This window comes from Sus scrofa, chromosome 1 (genome assembly GCF_054392235.1).
Source record: "Sus scrofa isolate SSC_HxYL_T2T_F1_AM1 chromosome 1, Sscrofa_HxYL_maternal_Yorkshire_Landrace_v2.0, whole genome shotgun sequence".
Taxonomy (NCBI): domain Eukaryota; kingdom Metazoa; phylum Chordata; class Mammalia; order Artiodactyla; family Suidae; genus Sus; species Sus scrofa.
The window spans coordinates 108,641,190-108,657,013 of NC_139383.1; the positions used below are offsets into that span (position 1 = coordinate 108,641,190).

At 41.2% G+C, this 15,824-nt stretch overlaps 1 long non-coding RNA gene and 2 other non-coding genes across 12 annotated transcripts in view; all 3 read left to right on the top strand.

Moving 5' to 3' along the window:
• The window catches only part of LOC102158467 (uncharacterized), a 273,514-nt gene that overhangs the window by 156,610 nt on the left and 101,080 nt on the right, over positions 1–15,824 (top strand). Inside the window, exon 4 of one of the 10 annotated variants that reach the window (XR_014808973.1) lies at positions 1,909–2,130. The exons of the other annotated variants lie outside the window; for them this stretch is intronic. This is a non-coding gene — a long non-coding RNA (uncharacterized LOC102158467). Of the gene's footprint in view, positions 1–1,908; positions 2,131–15,824 lie in introns of those variants that run through there. 10 annotated transcript variants of the gene reach the window in all.
• Positions 635–780, top strand: LOC146406284 (small Cajal body-specific RNA 17). Its single transcript, XR_014832421.1, has one exon.
• Positions 862–944, top strand: LOC146406285 (small Cajal body-specific RNA 18). The gene has a single exon (XR_014832342.1).

Here is a 15,824-nt window from a genome sequence, read left to right on the forward strand (position 1 = left end):
CCACAGGACTGGGTGGGGGCGGAGGCACTGGGACTAGGGTCCTCGTGAGCGGATTTTTCCCTCACATCGTTTTTAGGACTTTATCTCTGTGTGGTTTTTTTTTTTTTTTTTTTAGGGCCACAGCCACGTCATACGGAAGTTCCCGGGCTAGGGGGTCCAATCCGAGTTGCAGCTGCCGGCCTATCCACAGTCACAGCAACACTAGATCCTAGCCCCATTTGCTATCTATAGATCCTTAACCCACTGAGTGTGCGAGGCCAGGAATGAACCTTATCTTCATGGGCACTAGTCAGGTTCATTTCCTCAACGGAAACTCCCATTCTCTATTCCCCCAGGGGGAAAAAAAAAATAATTTGACTCTACCCTATCCATTCTCTTCCCAGCCTTTATAAACCTGCCCCACCTTCCGCAAAAGCTGAAGATCAGTTGGTGCGGCGCTGCCGGAAGTCGAATGGGCGGAGCGTGGAAGATGGCGAGGGGGGATTGGCTAAGCCCATTTTGCAGGTTGGGTAGGCCACTGCCCAGACCGCTGGCAAAGGCCTAGGCCTCTGGGCGGGGGAGGGGAAATAGGTCCCGGGAGGGGGCGGGGAGGTTTGCGCCCTAGGAGTGTAGCGACTGTTTTAGGGCGGAGGCGCCCCCTGTTCCACTTTGCAGGCCCCGAATGAAGCCGCAGTATTTTCCTTATATGATTGGGCCCCATGGCTTGGCAGCGCTGCTGCTGGCCTGGAGCCTGAGAGGATTATAATACGTGACTGGCGAGGTGGGGGCCGGGAACGGGGGTTGGGGGGAAGAGGAGGGGCAGCTGGTTAGGCTAGGGATGAGGGAGGTTAGGGATGCCTCTGCCGCTGTAACTGTGAGCCCTGGTCGATGATGACGTGACCACTGCGCAATCTGAGATCTGGGAACCAGGTGATGGAGTTTGTGCTGAGAACGATCTGAGACCAGGGTAGCAGGAGGCGATCCGGGCAGAGATGGGGCAGATTCTCAGCGCCAGGGCTTGGAGGCCGGCCAGGCTGCCTCAGGCTTCTGATAAGGGGTGGTGGGAGGCTCTGAGGTTTTCTGAGCCAACAGCGAATGCCTTCTCTTCAAACACTTTCGTGGCCCTGTCACATCGTTTGTTGTTGTGGGTTTTTTTTTTTTTTTTTTTTTGGTTTGTTTGGGTTTGGGGTGTTTTGTTTTTGTTTTTGTTTTTTTTTTTTGTTTGGGCCGCCACTCGGCATATGGAAGTTCCTGGGTCAGGGATCAGATCAGAGCTGCTCTAGCGTTTTACACCACTGGCTCCGTGTTGGGTGGGGTATCAAAACTGCATCCCGGCGCTGCAGCAAGAACTCCTATTTTTTTTAACCCAGTGTTGTTATTGTGAAAACTTTCTCGAACTTACAGAAAAGTAGAAAGAAACATAGAAAGAGCAAACACTGGTATATTCACTGACTGTATTCTACCCTTAACATTTTGCCATATTTGCTGTATCATTTCCTCTCTTCTTCCATCAAACCATCTTATTTATTTATTTACGCAGACCTTAGTACACTTCACCCCAGGAATACCTTAGTTCATGTTAGAGGTCAGTATTTGTTTACTCTTTTAAGGGAAAATTTCCATGTGTTCAGGATTGAATTGGATTCTTGTAATCCAAACCACTCAAGGCTTTCAAAATGTAATTAGAACATGTCCATAGTTACAGATGTACATCATTCATTTCCCATCCAACTCCCATTTAGCCATTGTTCCCTTTTTCTCACCAGCTATTGTAATTCGATCCTCTGGTTTATTCCTTTTCTTTTTCTGTTTCTTTCATTTGAGCAAATCCAGGAAATTGACAGTCATCGATTCAATACAGAAATTCTAAGATTATTAACATTGTATTTATTTATTTATTTATTTATTTTTGTCTTTCTGTCTTTTTAGGGTCACACCCACGGCATATTCTAGAGGATGAGCAGAGAGTGATAGTAAAATAAAACTGCCACATTTGGGAACTGTTTGTCCAGCATTGAAACAAGCACTTATGAACGCCGTTTATAATTTTTACACTCAGGCAATATGAGAATTGTACAAAACAGAAAAACATAATTCACATAACATCAGACAAATCCAAATTGAGGGACATTTTGCAACTCCATGAAATAGGTAGGGGTTTTTCCTTTCTCTCTCTCTCTTTTTTTTTTTTTTTTTTTTGAACTATGACAACATTTTATTTTATTTATTTATTTTTTGCTTCTTAGGCCTGCACCTGTGGCATCTAGAAGTTCCCACCTCAGGGTTATATCTGAACTGCAGCTGCCAGCCTATGCCACAGCCACAGCAACATGGGATCTAAGGCACATCTGTGATTTGCACCACAGCTCACAGCAACACCAGATCCTTAACCCACTAAGCAAGGCCAGGGATTGAACCTGCATCCTCATGGATATTGGGATCTTAACCCAGTGAACCACAACAGGAACTCAACATTTTAGTTTTTCTAAAAAATATTTTATTGAGGTAGAGTTGATTTACAATGTTGTGTTAATTTCTACTGCATAGCAAAGTGATTTAATTAAAAATATATATTATTTTTCACATTCTTTTCCATTATAGTTTATTACAAGATATTGAATATAGTTCCCATTATAGTTTATTATAAGATATTGAGTGGGGCTCTTGAGTGTAGTCCCAACAAGTAGGGGCTTGTTGTTTATCCATCCTATATATATATAGGTTTGCATATATAATGGTTTGCATCTGCTAATCTTAAACTGTACCACAGCAGGAGCTCCTGTGTCATATTTTAGATTCCATTTATAAGTGATGTCATATTTTTCTCTCTCTGTTTCACCTCATTAGTATGATAATATCTAGGTCCATCCATGTTCCTGCAGATGGCATTATTTCATTCTTTTTTATGGCTGAGTAGTAGTCCATTGTGTGTATATACACACCACATATTCTTTATCCATTCATCAGGGCATTTATGTTCTTTCTATGTTGTGGCTATTGTAAATAGTGTGGCTATGAACATAGGGGTGTGTATATCTTTTTGAATTGTAGTTTTGTCTGGATATATGCCTAGGAGTGGGATTGCTGGATCATATGGCAACTCTAATTTTAGTTTGTTTGTTTTTTTTTTTCTTTTTAGGGCCACAGTTATGGCTTGTGGAGGTTCCCAGGCTAGGGGTCTAATCCGAGCCATAGCTGCCGGCCTACACCACAGCCACAGCAATGCCAGATCCGAGCCATGTCTGGGACCTACACCACAGCTGGCAGCAACACCGGATCCTTAACCCACTGAGCAAGGCCAGGAATCAATCCTGCATCTTCATGGTTCTGAATCAGGTTCTTAACCCACTGAGCTACAATGGGGACTCTTATTTTTACCTGGGAAACTGACCTAATAAAACATTGGTATGACTTATGTTGGAGAATGTTTTACCTATGTTCCCTCCTAGGAGTTTTATTGTGTCCTGTCTTATATTTAAGCAATTTTGAGTTATTTTTATGCATGGGGTGAGGGTGTGTTCTGACTTCATTGATCTACATGCGGCTGTCCAACTCCCCAGTATCACTTTGCTAAGGAGACTCTCTTCAATGTATATGCTCACCTCCTTTGTTGAAGATAATTGCTTGTAAGTGTATGGGTTTGGTTCTGGGCTCTCTATTCTGTTGCACTGATCCATATAGTCTGTTTTTTGTGCCAGTACCAGTTTTGATAACTGTAGCTTGTAGTATTGTCTGAAGTCTGGGAGGGTTTGATTGCCTGCTTGGTTCTTTTTCAAGATTGCTTTGGCAACTCTAGGTCTTTTATGGTTCCATATAAATTTTATGGGTAACAGGCAGTGGACACCCAGGGGGACCAGTGTCTGCAGTCACGCCCAAGGGGGCTGTCCCCAAGGCTTGCCCCAGGTGCACAGTGAATGGCACCATTGCTCCTAAAGAAAGACAGTGAAATGAGCCTCCTGTGAGGGAGGGGAGCACACAGCCTGTGCACGAGGGGCAGGGTGGGGGATGCACAGTGGGGACAGAAGAGCAGGGCCCTCTCCCTAGGCTCTGGGTGTCATCCCTTAGATGCCACCAATTGTGATCAGAAACAGTCAGCAAACATTGATGTTTCCACACGCGTTCTGCCAGATACTCAGGAGTTGCTCTATGTCCATCTGTCTGTCTACCTGTCTGTCCATCTGTCTACCCATTCCTCCCTCCACCCATCCATCCATCTACCTACCTATCTATCCACTTATCTCTCTGTCACCTGTCTACTCTTTCTATCTCTGTAACAAGTTTCAAAGAAAAGATCGTGGATGAGCAGAAGACTGGATTATTCTAGTTCTGCAAAAAGTGTAATGGCTAATTTGATAGGGATCACATTAAATCTGTAGATTGCTTTGAGTAGAATGGCCATTTTAACATTATGAATTCTTCCAATCCCAAAGCATGGAATATCTTTCCATTCCTTTGAATCATCTTCACTTTCCTTAACCCACTGAGCAAGGCCAGGGACCGAACCCACAACCTCATGGTTCCTAGTCGGATTCATTAACCACTGAGCCATGATGGGAAATCCTTCAAATATATTTTCTTTTTTTTTTTTTTTTTTTTTTGTCTTTTTTTTTTTTTTGCCATTTCTTGGGCCGCTCTCACGGCATATGGAGGTTCCCAGGCTAGGGGTCTAATCGGAGCTGTAGCCACTGGCCTACACCATAGCCACAGCAACTCGGGATCCGAGCCGCGTCTGCGACCTACACCACAGCTCACGGCAACGCCGGATCTTTAACCCACTGAGCAAGGGCAGGGATCGAGCCCGCAACCTCATGGTTCCTAGTCGGATTCGTTAACCACTGCGCCACCACGGGAACTCCCAAATATATTTTCAATCCCTTTTTTTATATATTTTATATTTTATATATATATATTTTTTTGTCTTTTTGCCATTTCTTGGGCCGCTGCTGCAGCATATGGAGGTTCCCAGGCTAGGGGTCTAATCGGAGCTGCAGCCACTGGCCTACGCCAGAGCCACAGCAACACGGGATCCGAGCCATGTCTGCAACTTACACCACAGCACACTGCAACGCCGGATCCTTAACCCACTGAGCAAGGCCAGGGACCGAACCTGCAACCTCATGGTTCCTAGTCGGATTCATTAACCACTGAGCCATGACGGGAAATCCTTCAAATATATTTTCAATCCCTTTTTTTCTTTTTCCTCCTGTGCATAGTTTGGTAGACTTCATATCAATCCCATAGGTCTCATATTGCTTTCATTTTTTTTTTCCATATGGCTTCTATCTGCTGTTCTAATTGGGTGACTTCCATTATTCTGTCTTCCAGATCACTTATTCCTTCTTTTGTATTTTTCAGTCTGCTCTTTATTGCCTTTACCTCAGCTTTCATTTTGGCAAATGTGTCTTCTAATTTTTCTTGGCTCTTCTTTATAATTTTCTAGTTACTTTTTAAAGGAGTCTGCATTTCTATCGATAGCCTTTCTTAATTCCTTCATTATTTTTTATTATCTCCCTTTTGAACTCAGTATCTATTAGACTGAAGAGGTCTCTTTCCTTGTTTCTTCTTTCAGGGGATTTTTTTTTTTTTGATATTTTAATTGGGAGTGGTTCCTCTGCTTCTTCATTTTACTTATATTTCTCTGACTCTATAAGTTTAGGAGAAACAATTATCTACTGTGGTCTTGGAGGGCTATTTTTATGTAAGAGTGTCCCTGTAGCCTATGTGAGTTTGATATTTTTGGTGCACTGACTGTTTTCAGTGTGAATGCCTGCCATGTCTTTCCTCGGTTTTGCTGGCCGGTTTTGCTGGCCGTTATCCCCTTGATGGGGCATGTGACTGCTGTTGTGTTGATCAGAGCCTGCACTGGATATTGAGCAGGGTCTCTTCTTTGCTCTGTGGTTGTCACAGCCCTGTAAGGGGCAGGGTTTGCTCCCTAGTTGGAGTAGAAACCCCCAGATCCATTTCTGACTGTTGTATGAGGTAGGTGGCCTTGGATTGCTCCCACTGGGAGAGGAGCCACTGAGTATTTCGATGCCAGAGATGTCCACCAAGGACTGTGCTCTGTTGTGTCACCTGTCACCCATTCTGCAGGTTTACAAAGTACATTATAATTGGCACTACCCTCAGCCCTGCCTAAACCTGTGGGAATGCAAGCAGTCAGCCCTGGTGTTCATCAGGCGCTGTGTTCACAGAGCTACCTGCGCAGATTCTTAGGTGTTGATCCACTGAAATCAGGTACTAGGACCACAGTGGTTGCATACCTGGACCTGCTGTGAGAGCTATGGAAGCAGCCCAGGCTCTGGCCTGGCCCAGCCTCTTTAAGCACACACCCACAAAACCCACAGCTGCTAAAGCTAGACCTGTCTCAGCTGCGAGGGCATCCATTGTCTACACAGATAGACTGTAGGTGCTGAGTTTACAAATGGGGAGAGCTCAGATTTCAGCCCTGCTTCCTAAGTTGTACTTCCCCTGGGAATCAACTCTGATTTCAGCTCTGCCTCTGTGTGTGGGCAACCTGCTGGGACTTGTCCAGTCCCAGAGCTCATAGAGGTGGCACTGAGAAAGAGACTGCTATGGTGGGCCCTGCACCTCCCTTCACACACCCCTTAACAGTGGTGCTTCAACTCTGTGGTAGACCCAGACTCCTTCCACGTACCCCCTTGGTTGTGACACATAGCACACTCCAGCCCCTTCAGGCTGTTTCTGTGTAGCCACTCCCAGTCTTCTCCCTAAGTCTGTCCTCTAAAGCCCAAGTTTTAGCACCCAGCCCCCACTCACACCAGTGGACATGTGTCTCAGGCTGGGGAGTGCAGGGCAGTGGTGAACCATCTGTGTGGGTCCTTCTCTGTTCTGCCTGCTGCAATCCACCTGCTGTGCGCTCCTCTGAGCATCTGGAGCTCCCTTTCCATCCCAGCTGGTCTCCCTACTGGTGAAAGGGCTTCCCAGGGTGCAGGTTTGTTTCATGTTTCACAGCACCGTCCTAAGGACACAGGTCCCATATCAATTCATTTTTCCCTCCTTTCATCCTACTTCATTATGTGGAGGTCTTTCTTGCAATTCTGGGTGTCTCAGATCATCTGTCAGCATTCAGTAGTTATTCTATGAGAATTGTTCCATATGTAGATGTATTTTTGATGTGTTAGTGGGAGGTGAGCTCTGCTGTCTTTTTAAAAACTGTTTAATTTATCAAAATACAGTTGATTTACAATGTTGTGTTTATTCTGACATCTTGTTTGGACTTTCTTATTTTATAAATGAGGATGCTTAGACCCAGAGAAACCAACAAAATTGCCAAGGCAAATACATCATTGTAAGGTAATGTGTCACTACTAGAAGCTCAGCTTTTTTCAACCAGGGCTTCTATAGAAAATGATTTTTAGTGACTATTTTCTTAATTCTCCCAAGGATGGTGTAGAGCTAATATCATTCTAGATGCACAAGAGTTATTACATATGATGAATACCTTAGCGCATTAGAGCCTGATTTATGTCTGAAAGCTAGTAATATCATAAAATTGAAACCAAAATGGATTCATTAGATGAGCCAAAATCAACATAGTTTGTCTCGAGCTGGCACTCAATAAAACTCAAGCCAGTCAAATGTGTGTTTTGTAATGAAGAAAATAAAAATCAGAAAACATGTGCAGTGAATTATGCCTAGTATGAGATACAGTGGTGGAGGAAATCAACCCTTCTTTAAAAGTTAAGTGTTTTTTCTTTAAAACTTTCTAATATTCAAATGCAAAGAAAGTTCTTGGTCTGAAGAACTGTTGATAAGGGTATTAGTGTTCTTCAATAAGAGAAAAAGGCAGGTTCTATTCAATTTGTCCCCCTCCCCATATATTTATTAAGAAAAGTTAAGATACCATCATTAAATATCACATTTTCCCTATAGATCACTGGCAGCAAGTCCTTTGAAACTCCCTAAATTTTCTTTAATTAAAATGTCATGAAAATGGGTGGATTTGGAAAATCATTGGGTAAAAGATTTACATATGTAAAAAACATGAGTTCCTGCTGTGTCACAGTGGGATCAGTGGCATCTTGGGAGTGCTGGGATGAAGGTTCTATCCCTGGCTCAGCACAGTGGGTTAAGGATCTGGCATTAGTGAAGCTGTGGCTTAGGTCACAATTATGGCTCAGATCTGATTCCTGGCCTGGGAACTCCATATGCTGTGGGGTAGCCAAAAAATTAAAAAATTAAAAATTAAAAAATTAAAAATTAAAAAATTAAAACATGTGAATCTATGTAAAGATATTTACACAGACTCAAAATATCATGAAAAGGAGAGGAGTTTTATGCTAGAGAAACCTCGATTACCTTAACCAAATGACAAAGCTTAACATCAATAATTCATCATCTTGATGCATTGGGAAGGACACAATTTCACTTATGTATGAGTTTGCCAAAAATGTCTTATTTGAATCTAATCATAAGGAAATAATTAAATCTAAATTGAGGGAATTCTGCAAAATAACTGACCTGAACTCTTAAAAAATTTCAATGTTGTAAAAAAAAAGAAAAAAAGCTGGGCATGAATTAGATTAAAGGAGACAAGATGTGACAGTTAAATGTAACATGGGATCTTTAATTGGAAACTGGATTTGAAAAGAACAGAATTGGGGTGGCTGGGGGAAAATTTCTGCAAATTACCTGAGATAATAGTATCAACATAACTTTTCCTGATTTTGTTAATTATATTGTAGATATGGGGGAGATTGTCCTTTGTTCTTAAGAGATAACATACTGCAGTATTTAGAGGTGAATAATCATGATGTCTGCAACTAATTACTGATTAACTCAAAAAACGCACACAAATACTTTGGCAGAGAAAGAGAGAAAGCAAACATGGCAAAATATTACCAGGTAGGGAATCCAAAGGTAGAGTACATGATTGTTGATTGTTCTATTTTTACAACTTTTCCGTAGGTATTTAACATTTCAAAATAAAAATTGAGAGGAAACGTATCTTTCAAGCAAGCTGCAAAATTACCCCAAATAAATGATGTTTTGTTTCGTGTTTAACCATATATAACCAGGAATATATTATACAGCACTAAATATCTATATCAAAATTAGTTATTTTATAATTTAAAAAATCTAGACATGGGCCTTCCTGAAATGTAAAGTTATTGTTCTAAGACATTTAGCTTTTGATATTTTTAGAAATGCCATGTAAACATTTCTTTCTGTAATTTTTTTTTTTTGGTGGGGGGGAGGAGTAGCATTAGTGTAAGACTAGAAATCAGTGAACCTATATAAAAATCTATAAATTCTGTTGAGATTTCATTAGGATTTCATAAATAATCAGCCTCGGCTCTCTCTTCTATATTTTGTGGATAATCTCCCTGTTTAAACTTCCTATAATACTAAAAATTGATGGTAGCTTAGGCAGCAATAGCTTTAGAAATTTCAGTAGCAGCAACTGGGAGACTGGTTGAGTTGGTAGGGTCTAGGACATTGTTAGCAAATGAGTACACTTGTCCCTCAGTATCTCAGGGGACTGGTTCCAGTCCAAAGTACCTTATGTAAAATGGCATAGTATTTGATCATAACGTATGCACATTCTCCCATATACTTTAAGCCTTCTCTGAATTAGTTATAATCAAATCTAATACAATGTAAATTCTATGCTAGTGCATGGAAAAATCCAAGTTTTGATTTTTGGAACATTCTGGAAAGATTTTTTTTTTCTTTTATGGTCACACCCATGGCATATGGATATTCCCAGGCCAGGGACTGAATCCAAGTTGCAACTGCAACCTACAGCACCACTGCAGCAATGCCAGATCCCTAACCTACTACACTGGGCCAGGGGTCAAACCTGTGCCACCACAGAGGCAATGCTGGATCATTAACCCACTGTACCACAATGGGAACTCCTTTTTTTGAATATTTTTGATTTGCAGTTTATTGAATCCATGAAAGCAGAACCCAAGGATAGAATTTGAATAAATGAGAATTTGAATAAATGACATTTCAAAATAAAAATTGAGAGGAAACGTGGTGCTGTAGGTTGCAGTTGCAACTTGGATTCAGTCCCTGGCCTGGGAATATCCATATGCCATGGGTGTGACCATAAAAGAAAAAAAAAATCTTTCCAGAATGTTCCAAAAATGAGTGAGTTTTCTAATCTTGAGTAGTTTGGGAAGTTATATATGTGCTCATTGTTAATTTAACTGCCTTGGTGATTACTTCAAATTTTGTTAATTAAGAGGCTAGTTATTATGTTGGATGTGGTTTTGTCTTTATAACAAATATCTACTCTTTAGAAAGCTCAAGTTGCCAAATGCACACATAAGAAATGAAATAGAGACTGAATATAATACATTTGATTTGCTGAACTTATTTTAAGTTTACCCCAGGTCTGGATGTGTTCCCAATAGCTTAAGACATTGTCACAAACTTAGGTGAGGGATATATACAGTTGACTCTTGAATAGCATGGGTTTGAACTGCAATGGGCCCATTTATGTGCAGATTTTTTTCAGTAGTAAATACTGCTGTACTATATGAGCAGAGGTTTGTTGGAACTCTAGATACAGAGAAACTGAGCATATAGAAGTCTGACTATAAATCATATGCAGACATTTGATTTTAGGGAGGTAGGCTCTCCTTCCCATCATTCAAATGTCAGTTGTATTTGTCTTTATTCCTCTTCCTCTTTTTTTTTTTTGTCTTTTTGCTATTTCTTTGGGCTGCTCCTGAGGCATATGGAGGTTCCCAGGCTAGGGGTCCAGTCGGAGCTGTAGCCACCGGCCTATGCCAGAGCCACAGCAACGCAGGATCCGAGCCGCATCTGCAACCTACACCACAGCTCACAGCAACGCCGGATCCTTAACCCACTGAGCAAGGCCAGGGACCGAACCCACAACCTCATGGTTCCTATTCGGATTCGTTAACCACCGCGCCACGACGGGAACTCCCTGTTCCTCTTCCTCTTTGAAAATAATTTGTCGTGTCTATATCCTGACCATGCCTTAGAATTTCATTTAGTAATACAGGCACACCTCATTTTATTGTGCTTCATTTTATTGCACTTTTTTTTTTTTTTACATTGAGTTTGTGGCAACCCTGTTTGGAGCAAGTCCACTGGTGCCATTTTTCCAACAACATTCACTCACTTTGTGTCTCTGTATCATATTTTGGTAATTTTCACAATATTTCAATCTTTTTCAGGGTTATTATTATTATTACTATTTTTCTTTTTTTAGGGCCACACCTGTGGCATATGGAAGTTCCCAGGCTAGGGGTTCAATCTGAGCTGCAGCTGCTGGCCTATGTCGCAGCCACAGCAATGTGGGATCTGAGCCATGTCTGCAACCTACACCAGAGATCATGGCAAAGATGGATATTTAACCCACTGAGCAAGGCCAGGGGTTGAACCCACATCCTCGTGGATATTAGTCAGGTTTATTACTGCTGAGCCACAACAGGAACTCCAGGATTATTATATTTGTTATGGTTATCTGTCATTGGTGATCTTTTCTGTTACTATTGTAATTGTTTTGGGGTGTCACAAACCATGCCCCTATAAGATTGTGAACTTAATCTATAAATATTGCATGTTCTGGCTGCTCCACTGACTGGCTGATCCTGCATCTCTCTCTCTCTCCTTGGGCTCCCTATTCCCTGAGACACAACAGGATTGGAATTAGGCCAGTTAATAACCCTACAGTGGCCTCTAAATGTTCAAGTGAAAGGAAGAGCCACACGTCTCTCACTTTACATCAAAAGCTGGAAATGATGAAGCTCAGTGAGGAAGGCACATGGAAAACAGAAACAGGCTGAAATCTAGAAATCTTACACCAAACAGCCAAGCTATGAATGCAAAGGAAAAGTTCTTGGAGGAAATCGAAAGTGCGATTCCGGTGATCACACAATGATAAGGAAGCAAAACAGCGTTATTGCTGATATGGAGAAAGTTGTAGTAGTCTGGATAGAAGATCAAGCCAGTCCCAACCTTCCCTTAAGCCAAAACCTGATCCAGAGCAAGGTCCTAACTCTCTTCACTTCTATAAAGCCTGAGAGGTGATGAAGCTGCAGAAGAAAAGTTTGAAGCTGGCAGAGGGTTGGCTTAAGGGGTTTCAGGAAAGAAGCCATCTTTATAAAAACAAACTAAAAGGTGAAGCAGCCAGTGCTGGTGTAGTAGCTGCAGCAGGTTATCCAGAATCTAGCTAAGAATATTAATGAAGTTGGTTAGAGTAACAGCGCATCTTCTTTTTTTTTAATTAATTTAAGTCCATACTTTATTCAGAATTCCTTAGTTTTTAACCTCATGTCCTTTTTTTCTGTTCTAGAATCCCATACTAATTTAATTGTCATGTCTCTTTAGGCTCTTCTGCTTTTTTTTTTTTCTTTTTTTTTCTTTTTAGGGCCACACCCACAGCAAATGGAAGTTTCCAGGATTTGGGTCAAATCAGAGTTACAGCTGCTGGCATATACCACAGCCACAGCAATGCCAGATCCAAGCCAAGTCTGTAATCTACATCATAGCTCATGGAAATGCTGGATCCTGAACCCAGTGAGCAGGGACACGGATCAAATCTTCATCCTCATGGATACTAGTCGGGTTCATTACCACTGAGCCACAATGGGAACTCCTAGTCTCCTCTCGACTGTGACTGTTTCTCCGATTTTTTTTTTGTTTTTGATGATAGTTTTGAGAAGTTCTGGCCAGGTATTTTGTAGAATGTCTCTCTATTGGGATTTGTCTCATGTCTCTCTCATGATTAGATCAGAGTTATGGGGTTTGGGAAGGCAGAACTTAGAGGTAAAGTGCCATTTTTATCACATCATAATTATCACTGTGGATGCTGACCTTGAAGCACTGTTTGTCAGGTTTCTCACTTTAAAACAAACAGACAAACAAACAAAAACTACTCTGGTAGGATTTCCCATTGTGGCGCAGTGGAAACGAATTTGACTAGGAACCATGAAGTTGCAGGTTCGATCCCTGGCCTCACTCAGTGGGTTAAAGATCCAGCATTGCCATGAGCTGTGGTGTAGGTTGAAGATGTGGCTCAGATCCTGAGTTGTTGTGGTTGTGATGTAGGCTGGCAGCTACAGCTCCGATTAGACCCCTAGCCTGGGAACATCCATATGCCACGAGTGTGGCCCTAAAAAGACAAAAGACACACACACACACACAAAAACCCAAAAATAAAAAACAAATTACTCTGGTAGCTTTAAAGTCACCCACTGTCAAGTTCTCTGTGACCTTGGGTGGCTGTTTGGGGGGAAGAAGAAGCTTAGTGCTTTGCTGCCTGTATTGAGCTGACAGCCAGGCTGCTCCTGGCTCCAGTGGAGAGAGGCAGGGGGTGCGATGGGGTCCATTTGATACAATCTACTTTATTCAGCCATGGGGAAATGTTGACCTGGGAGGACACTATGAAAATGGAGTCAGGAAGCCAGAGTTGGGATCTCTCTCTGGGCTTGGAAATTCATTTATCTCAGTCACAGATATGCTCAAGGATTCTTGGGGTATCTTTGAGAATGAAATAGAAAGAACACTCCAGAGCCAGGAAACTTGAGTTCTATTCTAAAGAGTTAATGTGCCTTGGACAAGACAGTAGCCTTCTCTTGACTTAGGGGGAGGCGATACTGAAAAATATTCATTAAACCATACACAAAATGACATAGCTCATGTCACTGAATGAGCTATGTGACTCTATGAGGTAGATATTACACCATAATAAAACAACAACCATAATGAAACCAACAACACTTAAGACTTGAACCTAGCCATAACCCAGACTGGGACTTGAACCCACAATTTTTTTTTAGTTAGAGTCACTCATATAGTGTCTGGACTTACTGAAGTTCAGGTTCTTTGTGTCTCGGTGCAGAAGGAATTCACTGAGAGACAGTGAAAGGCAAGAAATAGATTTATTAAAATAGGATGTTTGTGAGAGATGTAAGGTGGTAATCAAAGAGGCACTAAACAACAATTTTTTTTTTTTAATTTTAGGGCTGCACCACAGCATATGGAGATTCTCAGGCTAGGGGTCTAATCAGAGTTGTACCTGCTGGCCTATGCCATAGCCACAGCCACAGCAATGCAGGATCCAAGCTGCATCTATGATAGACAGCACAGCTCATGGCAACACTGGATCCTTACCCCACTGAGCAAGGTCAGGGATCGAACCTGTGTCCTCATGGACGCTAGTCAAATTCGTTAACTGCTGAGCCATGATGGGAGCTCCAATAACAAAGTTTCAATGCAGACAAAACAACCTTCTATTGTAAGAAGATGCATCTAGGACTTTCATAGCTAGAGAGAAGAAGTCAATGTCTGCTCTCAAAACTTCAGAGCACAGGCTTACTGTCTTGATAGGAGCAAATGCAACTGGTGACAAAGTTGAAGCCAATGCTCATCTATCATTTTGATAATCCTAAGGCCCTTACAAATTATGTTAAATCTACTTTTCCTGTGCTCTATGTTTGGAACAAAACCTGGATGATAGCATATCTGTTCACAGCATGGTTTTCTGAATATTTTAAGCCCATTCTTGAGAACTCCTGCTCAGAAAAGAAGATTTCTTTTAGAATATCACTGCTCATTGACAAAACACCTGGTTATCCAAGAACTCTAATGGAGATTTACAAAAATATTAATATTGTTTTCATGCTGGGTAACACAACATCCATTCTGAAGCCCATGGATCAAAGAGTCATTTTGACGTTCAAGTCTTATTATTTAAGAAATATATTTTTAAAAGTTATAACTATAACATAGGTAGTTATTGCTCTGATTGATCTGGGAAAAGTCAATTGAAAACCTCTGGAAAGGATTCACCATCCTCAATGCCATTAAGAAAGTTTGTGATTCATGGGAAGAGATAAAAATATCAACATTAGTGAGATTTTGGAAGAAATTGAATCCAACCCTTATGGATGACTTTTAGGGATTTAAGACTTCAGTGGAGGAAGTAACTGCTGATGTGGTGGAAATAGGAAGAGAACTGGAATTAGAGGTGGTATCTGAAGATGTGACTGAATTGATGCCGTCTCATGAAAAAAATTGAACAGATGAGGAGTTGCTTTTTATGAATGACAAAGAATTTGGTTTCTTGGGATGGAATCAACTTGTGATGATGGTGCTGTGAAGACTACTGAAATGACAATAAGGAATTCTAAATTCTAAATTCTAAATCAGAATATCCCGAAACTTTAGTAAAGCAGCAGTAGGGTTGGAGAAGATTGACTCCAATTTTGAAAGATGTTCTAGTGTGGGTAAAACATGATCAAATATCATCACAACATATAGAGAAATTGTTTGTGAAATGGAGGAGTACATTGATGTGGCAAACTGCTTTTCTGTCTTATTTTAAGAAATTGCCTATCACAACATTTAAATCAAACAAAAAGTTAAAAAATAAAATAAAATGCTTAGGAATGTATATATATATATACATTCCTAAGCCACCCCACCCTTCAGGAACCACCACCCTGGTCAGTCAGTAGCCATCAAAATTGAGGCAAGACGCTCCACCAGCAAGAAGACTAAAAGCTCACTAAAAGCTCAGATGATGGTTAGCACTTTCAAGCAATAAAGTATTTTTAAATTAAGGCATGTACATTGTTTTTTAAGACATAATGATATTGCACATTTCAGTATAATGAAAGCAACTTTCATATGCACAGGAAAACCAAAAAATTCTTGTTAGTTTATTGTGATACCACTTTATGCAATGGTCTTGAACCAAAACAGCAATATCTCCAAGGTTTGCCTGTATAACCTTATGTAAATCTAAATTCTGTAACCAAGCAGGACCCTTTGGGATCTTCCCTGGACAGATCCCTCCACCATGTCCTCCACCTCCTCTTGTTTGTAGAAAAGCTTTT